The sequence below is a fragment of the Bos taurus genome, unplaced genomic scaffold (assembly GCF_002263795.3).
Source record: "Bos taurus isolate L1 Dominette 01449 registration number 42190680 breed Hereford unplaced genomic scaffold, ARS-UCD2.0 contig_X_unplaced, whole genome shotgun sequence".
Lineage (NCBI taxonomy): Eukaryota > Metazoa > Chordata > Mammalia > Artiodactyla > Bovidae > Bos > Bos taurus.
In genome coordinates this window covers 840,555-850,393 of record NW_020192294.1, presented here as the reverse complement: position 1 = coordinate 850,393, position 9,839 = coordinate 840,555, and positions in this window count along the sequence as shown.

Sequence of the window (9,839 nt, the reverse complement as noted above, 5' to 3'; positions counted from 1 at the left end):
CTGAGAAAATGCGGCCATTCAAACTATTTCAAAGGTACTCTGTCTAGTTCCGAGTGCCACCGTTGAAGAGGGTGTGGCGAACTTGGCAAGAGTTCAGAGGAAAGCCACAAAGAAGATCAAAGCGGTGAAGAAAAGGGATCTGAGAGCAAAGAGTCAGGGAGCTGGAAAAATTAATTCTGGAGAAGAGAAGGTTAAGGAGATAACTGACTTCTGGTCCTCAGCCACAGGAGGAACTTTTCACAGGCGGTGGCCACCTGCCCTCCATCTCCACTATGGGTGGACAGACAGAGAGGCAAGAGGCTTAAATAGGCAGCGTGGGAGAATCTCAGTTAAGTATAAGGAATTCCATGACATGAGAAATAGCAAATAATGAAATGAGCTCCTGATTATGGATAGGAATAACAAATATCCTCAGGTGTCTTAGAAAAGAGGTAAGACCCTCCTGTGTGTGGGATGGCTTACTACCTGGATTTGAGGGTGGGATGATGAAGGGTCGCTATTCTCACATTCTAGGGTACAACCGCATATTCATCGCTTGTCTGACCAAATTTCTCACATTTTCAGCCTTGAAGCAAAATACTTTCCCTGGCATACCACTTTGAGATACAACCATTTCATCTGTGAAAACGAGGACTGGAAAAAAAATCTTTGAAGGGTGGGAATTTGTTGAAGGAAACAAGTGAGCCAAACAAGACTCACAAGGGTGGGGGTGGGGTTAGGCACCTCAGAGTGCATGCTGGGATTAGGGCTAATTAAGATGTTGACTGAATCTATGCTAGTCATGTCCCACCAGACTCTGCTGGATTAGTATGTAAATTGGCAAACTCTGTTCTGAAATTGCCCTACCAGCTGAGGTCTAATTACTGACTAGACATAACAAATAATAATGGGATTTGTATTTTAGGATGTTTAATTATGGAAATACATGTCTGGAAAAAAAATACCAGTTGTATTGCACAGACAGAGAACTCATAATGTTTTCCCCAAAGTTTATGAAATTTTACACCTTTAATAAGAGCACCACGAATGAGCATGGGTGGGGAACTCCTTACAGAGACCTAGCATTTGTGAAGGGAAACCAGAATCACAATGATTAATTCGCTGCTTGAGTCATTTCCCCAAAGCTTCTCAAAGACTAATTGTTTCATTGCTGATACACAGCATCTTGTGAGCTTTTAGTTCTATCACCAAAAGAACTGGAACTCATCCATGAAGAATAACCAAGACGCTATGGATTTCACTCAACTACTCCGCAGCATGCATTCAGATGGAATTAAAAGCAACAGGCCAACAATGAAATGAAATGAAACCCCTAACATCGTTTTTCTTCCCAGAAATTATTCTATGGTATTGAAATCATTAAATTTATAAATCAGAAAATGGTGAGTCCAATTCTGAGGCAAGAGAGTGTATTTCATGGCTTTATAGAAAAACAGCTTAGGTCTAGAATTCACTGGATGGGTATCTGGGGATAGAAACTTCTTTGCAACTATTTATTACATCAGTCTGTGGCCCATCCTTTCCAAAAAGTAACTCACAGAGGAACAGTTATAAACTGAATTTTACACAGAGTTGTAAGAGTTCTGTGTGCCCACTGTATTGCTCTTTCTTCCATAATTTTAAAGGCATATGGGTGATCATTAAATCTTTATTAGACTTTACCTCATAAAATAAATTATTCATGTTCTTCTAATACATTCTGATATCTTTACAGCCCTTCTGCCCACATTTAGCTAAACAAACCTCATTTGCATAACATTTCTATTTTAATTTAGGACAGTTTTGTTATGAAAATATAAGGCTTAAATGCCCATTATGTCCCAATTATGTGTCTATTTCCCACACTTTTCTTGGGTCCATACAGTGCATGACTAATGAGGAAAAGTTCACATAATTAACAAAGACGATAATTTCCTTTCACTTATAAGAAGTTTTAGAATGTTCGTTCTTGCTGTTCCGTGGCAAGAGGATGGGTATTATCAAATAAAATTGGATAAAGAAGCTCGTGTTTACAGTAGCTTCAAGCCTCTAAATATATATATATATATATTTAAATTTTTATTGAAATATAGCTGCTTTACAATGTTGTATTAGTTCCTTCTGTACAGCCGAGTGAATCAGCTATATGTACACATGTAGTCCCTCTTTTTTTGGGTTTTGTTCCCATTTAGGTCACCAAAGATCATTCGGTAGTGTTCCCTGTGCTATATAGTAGGTTCTCTTTAGTTATCTGTTTTATATTGACTACATGTATATATATATCAATCCCAATCTCCTTTCTCTCTTGGTGTCCATACGTTTGTTCTCTCCATCTGTCTCTATTTCTGCTTCGCAAATAGGTTCATCTGTACCATTTTACTAGAGTCCACAAATAAACAATATTATATGATATTTGTTTTTCTCTTACTTCATTTCGTATTACAGTCTCTAGGTCCATCCATGTCTCTGCAAATGGCACAATTTTGTTCCTTTTTAAGCCTCTATATATTTGAAGTTATATGAGTATATGGAAATTACATTTGTTCAGTTCAGTTCAGTCGCTCAGTCGTGTCCGACTCTTTGCTACCCCATGAATCACAGCACGCCAGGCCTCCCTGTCCATCACCAACTCCCGGAGTTCACTCAGACTCACGTTCGTCAAGTCGGTGATGCCATCCAGCCATCTCATCCTCTGTTGTCCCCTTCTTCTCCTGCCCCCAATCCCTCCCAGCATCAGAGTCTTTTCCAATGAGTCAACTCTTCGCATTTGGTGGCCAAAGTACTGGAGTTTCAACTTTAGCATCATTCCTTCCAAAGAAATCCCAGGGCTGATCTCCTTCAGAATGGACTGGTTGGATCTCCTTGCAGTCCAAGGGACTCTCAAGAGTCTTCTCCAACACCACATTTCAAAAGCATCTACATTTGTGGATCACCTTTAATTTGAATTTGTGAAAATAAAGCGTTAACTTATCTTTGAGGTGCAGAACGACAGGGAAGAGTGAAGTCGCTCAGTCGTGTCATACTCTTTGCAACCCCATGGACTGTAGCCTTCCAGTCTCCTCCATCCATGGGATTTTCTAGGCAAGAATACTGGAGTGGGTTGCTACTTCCTTCTCCAGGGAATCTTCCCAAGCCAAGGATCGAACCCGGATCTCCCACATTGCAGGCAGACTCTTTACGACCTGAGCCACCAGGGAATCCCTGTGACCTGAGGATCTCAGAATTAGTGTAACCTGAGGATCTCTGAACTCTTAGTGGAAATTCATTGAATACAATAATTTTTCAATGAGAATTCAGGCTTTGCAGATCTTATTGGCATACTGATAACTGTATTTATTTAGGTTGCAACTGTGGATTTTTAGCTTCTTTTTTCATTAGTCTCAAAAATATAAGACACACCAGGAGATGTTTGATTCCCTAAAGGTGGATGAAAAAAATCTGAACAAACTTTCCCTTTTGATATGATACTGAGTTCTCACTGTTAAGCAGTGCTATTAACTTTGCATGATGACATCTTTCTGTAGGCAATATATCACTGAAACATTATTTTCAGTGCTATATCCCAAAGCCCAAAGGCACCTGTCAGCAATTATGTATTATTTACTATTAAAACTAATTGTGACCTACTCTAAGCATTGAACGCAGGGTCAGGTACTCTGGGATGATCATTCTAACTCGGTCCCCTTCTTGTCAGGAGTGCTGGGAGAAGTCAACGTGGGGTTAGAAAATTTGGAAGGTTCATAGAGAGTGTTTTGCCAATATGTATATAAGCAGAGTATAAGCCTGAACAGATGTCACACTGAATGTAAATCTCTCAGTGACTGGCTAGCAAACTATTGGGTAAATCTCCTATTCTTTAGAATTCTCACTTTGAAGCCAATTATACATTTGCAGTGCATTACCCTTTCAACAAATGGGCTTCAAAATCCTCTTTCATTAAAGCAAGCTACAGATTATTTTGAAAAATAAGAATATCGATCCCAAAATGTGCCTAATATTCACTGGAAGGAGTGATGCTGAAGCTGAAGCTCCAGTACTTCGGCCACTTGATGCAAAGAACTGACTCATTAGAAAAGACCCTGATGCTGGGAAAGATCGTGGGCAAGACGAGAAGGGGGCGACAAAGGATGAGATGGTTGGATGGCATCACCGACTCGGTGGACATGAATTTGAGCAAACTCTGGGAGATAGTGAGAGACAGGGAAGCCTGGCATGCTGCAGTCCATGGGGTTGCAAAGACTCGGACATGACTTAGCAACTAAACAACAAGAATACTGAACCCGCAGGCTTTACACACTAGCAGAGAGAGAAATGAGACTGTGTGGTTCAAATGTTACTCCACTGATCATCACTTTGTGACCTCAAGCAAGTTCCTTAATTTAACTGCCCTCTGCCTCAATTTCCCCACCCATAAGACACATGATTGTATAACACTGTGCGTGCGTGCTAAGTTGTTTCAGTCGTATCTGATTCTGTGAGACCCCATGGACTGTAGCCCGACAGGCTCCTCTGTCCATGGGATTTCCCAGGCAAGAATACTGGAGTGGGTTGCCATTCCTTCCTCCAGGGGACCTTCCAGACCCAGGGATCGAACCCATTATCTTATGTTCCCTGCATTGGCAGGCAGACTGTAGTAAGAATTAAGTGGAAGAATGGACAGAAAGCGCACAGCACATGGAGTCATCAACTCACCTCTGCTTAGAACACCCCTACACTGGACCATATTGACCTTCTCATCACCTTGTTCTTTCCCATTTCCTTTTAGAAGAAGATATCCTCATGTCAGATTTATCTAGAGGACTTTGGAAACACTTTGTCTGTGATATGTATTGTTTTTTTATGATCGCAATATGGTTTTCTCCACATGGATATCAATTCATAGACAGCAAGGAAACAAGATCTTTCTCTAATTTTGCCCTTATGCCCAGTTCAGCGCTCCAGACCAATGTTTTATTTGATCACATATCACATCCTCCTGATGGCCAGGCATCTACAGGAAACGACCTCAAAAAATTCAGAGTTCTCCTCCATAGCAGTCACTGCTATTCCTACGGCCCTGCCATGGAAATCTGCAGAGACTTCTCATAGTAAACAGCCTAGAAAATCATCATTAGTTGTTAAGTGAGGCCATGGAGTGTTCTAATTAAAACCATGGGCCCTGAAGCCAGACTATTTGGCTTCAAGTTCCTTCTTTCCTCTTGCAAATTGCTCACACTTGGGCAGATCATATAATCTCTCTAGGAGTCAGTTTCTTTATCTGAAAAACGGGATGATAATGATACCAAAGAGGGTTGGTATGGAGAGTAAATGTAAGATGCTTGGAATGAGATAAAGCATTCAGGAAACATGAGTTCTTGTTATGACTACCACTGCTATCTTCCTAACAGGGCTTTCAGCTACATGAGCAAAGAGGTGTTTCCAGCCATCATTGTACTCCCAGCGCCCAGCCCAGTGCACACACCTCTGCTCAGCAACACCATCCTCTGTGGCTTACCATCATCCACCCAAGTCATCCAAGTCACAGACTCTTTCCTCTCAGCTATCCCGTCAACACTCTTTTTCTCTCTGAAATTCTTCCCCCTCCCCTCTGCTACAGACTCGACCACAATTCATGTTCTCAACTCCTCTGTTCCTGCATTCTAGGTGGCATCTTAGTTGTGCCTCCATTTCCACAGGACTCTCTCCGTAAGCTTCCTAACAGGGACACCTGATTATCTCACCTGTCCACATGAAAGTCTTCTGTGGCCCCCCCTGATCTACAAGATCACAGAATAGGGACTTCCCTGATGGTCCATTGGCTGAGACTCCATCCTCCCAAAGCAAGGGGCCCAGGTTTGATCCTTGGTCAGGGAACTAGATCCCACATGCTGCAACTAAGAGTTCACATGCCCCAGCTAAAGATCCCACATGCTGCCACTAAGACTTGGCACAGCCAAATTAATAAATAAAATAAATATTAAAGAAAGAACACAAGTCAACGTCATGTAGCTATAAAGAAATATTCAAAAGGGTGGGGAAATCAGAAGAGTGACTCCCCAGTGCTGTCTGTGTTCTGATTCCCCATACCCGGGACTCTATTATGTTACATGGCCAAGGAGGCTCTGCAAATGTGACTGAAGCTGTTGGGATGGGAAATAGCCTTGGATGAGCCAGGTGGGTCCAATGTAATCACAAAGGTCTTTTTTAAAGGGAAACCAGGAGGCAAGGGAATCAAAGTCAGAGAAGGAGATGTGATGATAAACATACAGGTCAGAGGGGTGTGAGGCCACAAGCCAAGGAATGCCAGTGACCTCAAGAAGTGAGGAAAAGCAAGACTCAGATTATCCCCTAGAAGAATCATTTAAGAAGGAATGAAGCCCTGTTGGAGCCTTGCTTTAGATCACGGCAGGCTTCAGACCTCCAGGACTGTAAGAATATTAATTTGTGTTGTTTTAAGACACTAAATTTGTGGTCATTTGTTCCAGCAGTGATAGGAAACCAAGACACAAAGCGGTGGGACAGATAGTGCTGACTAAATAAATGTATTGAGGTCAATCAAAGACTAGACTATGAATGCACCAGATTAATGCACCATTATATCTAGAAGTTTCGTTTATTCATAACACACCACTGTTTCCTGTCTCTCAACTTACTGCTTCCAAAGAGGGCAAGGAATGCATTTCCTAGGTTTCTATAACTCTGTCCTTTCCTTAGCTTCTCTTCAGGAGGCTGAAAGTGAGGCCCAGTGGGGATGGAAACCTACGTGTTCATACAAACAGAGAACACACTTACCAGCTTGCTTGCAAACTGGGGCCCCTACTAGATAGATGGTGAAAACCAAGGTAGGCATGGCCAAAACCCAAACCAAATTGACTTCTCATTTCCCCTATGCAAGGAAAATCTAATATGCTGCCTTCTACAGTTTCATATGTTGTTTCTACTTTGACATTTCAAAAGCAGTTTTTACATATAAGTACATATAGCACATGTTGAATCTGTACTTACATAGGTTGGTTGTCAGCTCATAAAGGAGGTCAGGAAACAGGGTGTAACTGTCAAGGGAGATTCTCTGGAAGCATTAAGATAAGCTATAGGGAATGATCAATTGATCCAGGATTTGGGGAGAAAGACATGGGTGTTAAGAAAGCAATATGGGGACTTCCCTGGTGGTGGCTATGACTCCTTGCTCCCAATGCTGGGGGCCCGAGTTTGATCCCTCGTCAGGAAACTAGATTCTGTATGCCACAACTAAGAGTTTACATGCCACAACTAAAGATCCTGCATGCTTCAACTAAGACCCGGCACAGCCAAATAAATAAATCAATATATTTTTATAACACAGAAAAAGAAAGTGACATAGATGTGGCTAAAAAGTGCCTTGTGGAGCAGGAAACAGATCTGGGTTTGCTCTGTTAGTAGTCACACAAGATGATTTCATTCTTAAATTTTTAGGCCTCAGCATTTTCATATTTAAAATGGGTATACTAATACCTATTTTGTAGCACTGGTGAGAAGACTGAATGATACCATGCTTGTGAAGTCTCCAGGGCAGTGTCTGCTACAAGATAGATTCAAGAAAGTTTCCTTTCTTTCCCTTGATGCCCTTTTCCTATTGATATTATTGTAAACTATGTACATTATTGTGAGACATCATTGAACAAAAACATTTAACAAAAGCCATGCAAGAGGGGAAAAAAGCGAGTAAGTCAAGATGAAAAATGAGAATGAACAGTCATTTATAAACTGCAAAGGGTAAGCTGGCAAAAATATTCTGGTCCATATTTTCCCAACCTACACCAAGGCCAGATTAATTCATGAGAAATTTGACTTCTGAATTCTTCAAATACCCAGAGATGAGAAGGACACACAGTGGTTCTTGCTCAGTGTGAAAGAACTATTGGTTAATTCAACTCCCAGATTCTAAGTAGCCAGTCATATATTTTAAGGTATCAATAATTCAGAAGAAGGAGAATTTTCTATGGTTGCTGAAACCACATTTGCAACTGAAGCATGTGAACAAGCAAACAATTGTTAGAACAGTGAAAGTTAGTCTCTTCCCTGTTAGCCGTGGTCACCTCTGCAGGGAGCCCCAGCAAAACACAGTCTTTATCTCTCACAGCAAATGTGGGTCACACTAGTGACACCAGACACTCAATAAATATAGTCCAGATGAATGAAAAATGCAGAAGGTGGTAGTGAAAAATGACCAGCAAAAGTATTTTAAAAGATCAAACTGGAAAGAAAATCAATTCTAATATACTTGATGCTCTCGGGCTCAAATATCATGAAGCTAAATAGTCTTTGAAACTGCAATGAGCATGCAGCAGAGAATAGTAAATAACATTGATCAAACCTAAAACCCTCCCAGGCATCCTCACAGTCCACAGATAAATTGATTAACTGTTATCTCACACCCAGGACCCCCAAATTAACTGCCTTCATTCCGTAAATAATTCCTAGGCAAAGACAAAACTGTTTGGTTGAATTAGCATTTTCAGTTGAAAAGGAATGAAAACTGAAATTGAAAGGGAATTGACTTTCATGGTTTTGTTTTGTTTTGTTTTTGCGAAGTATATTTCAATCAAATAATTAGCTCCTTTTAAAGAAAGAGCCTGTATTTTTCAGGCATTCATATTAATATTCATGTGAAGAAACTTTATTTAAATAGTTACAGACTTAAAAAAACCTGATTGCTGTTAATGAAATAAATGTCACACATTTTCAATTTTGTAATATTCTAATAACCAGGTCATCTTAAGACTACAGAATTAAGGGGAAAAAACTCTAGGGGCCCAATCTCAATTGAGGTTAAAGTTGCAGGACTGGGTAGTTAGCTGCTGTTGAATCATTTTACTTGAGTATCATTTTCATGTTGTACAGATTCAACTGGAAGCATCCTAGGATTTGGTATATGTGAAGTTTAGAAACTAAACATCAATTTTGCAGAATTTTGCCTAGTTTGCAAATTTTTAGTTTTATTTTAATGAGATGGGGGGAAAACTGCCATGAGGCAGCATCCAAACTTTCTCAGGAGAAAAAACCACAACAAAGATGACTGTCCCCTACTGAATGGTGGGGGAGGGGCAGCAGGGTTTGGAAGAATTTGGTTCTCAGCTATGGGGGGGGGGGAGGGGAACAGGTTTCTGGACTTAATCTGTCACAGAAACTTGTCTGTCACAGAAAGTGACAGTGGTCTGTCACTTATATCTTCTTCAAGCCTATACCAACTTGAAGGACTGTAGTAGTTTGCTTGAGGGGAAAACTGCCTCTAGTTGAAGTAATCTACTTCTAAACTACTCAGCCTCAAGTTTACCAAGATATACTAAAAGGATATATAAATATATTTATCAATTCTAAAAATAACAGAATGGAATGAGGGAGTAAGAAATAATGTTCGCCAAATAAGGCTGCATAAGCCAGCCGATCGCTTGAAAATGCTGACGAAGCCTTGGTACCTATTCTTTCTGATTCTGAGGCAGTTTCTTCACTTTCCGATTAGAACACTGGCTGAGGAACAATTGGAAATGGAAATTCTTCACAACGGACTCAAAATTCCATTTTCCTCATTTTAGTGGGACCACTCTCCCTTTATCTGCCTAGAACTTACTGTGTCTGGTTGATCAGCAGTGGTGTGGGTCTGCACGGTCCTCATTACAGAAAAACAGGTGAAAGGGGCATCCTCATAGGAAACTAACAATTTTGGAATTTTCCAGGAAGGCCTAGTTTTCTCCCACCACCATGCAGTTGTATCCTCAAATGAATCAAATTTTGATATCAATGCTTTAAAATATTATTACCCTATAAATAGGTACATTAAGATACGGAGTCCAGGGTCTGTGTGTGTTTTGTTTAAATCAGTTGCTCAAAACTGATGCTAATCA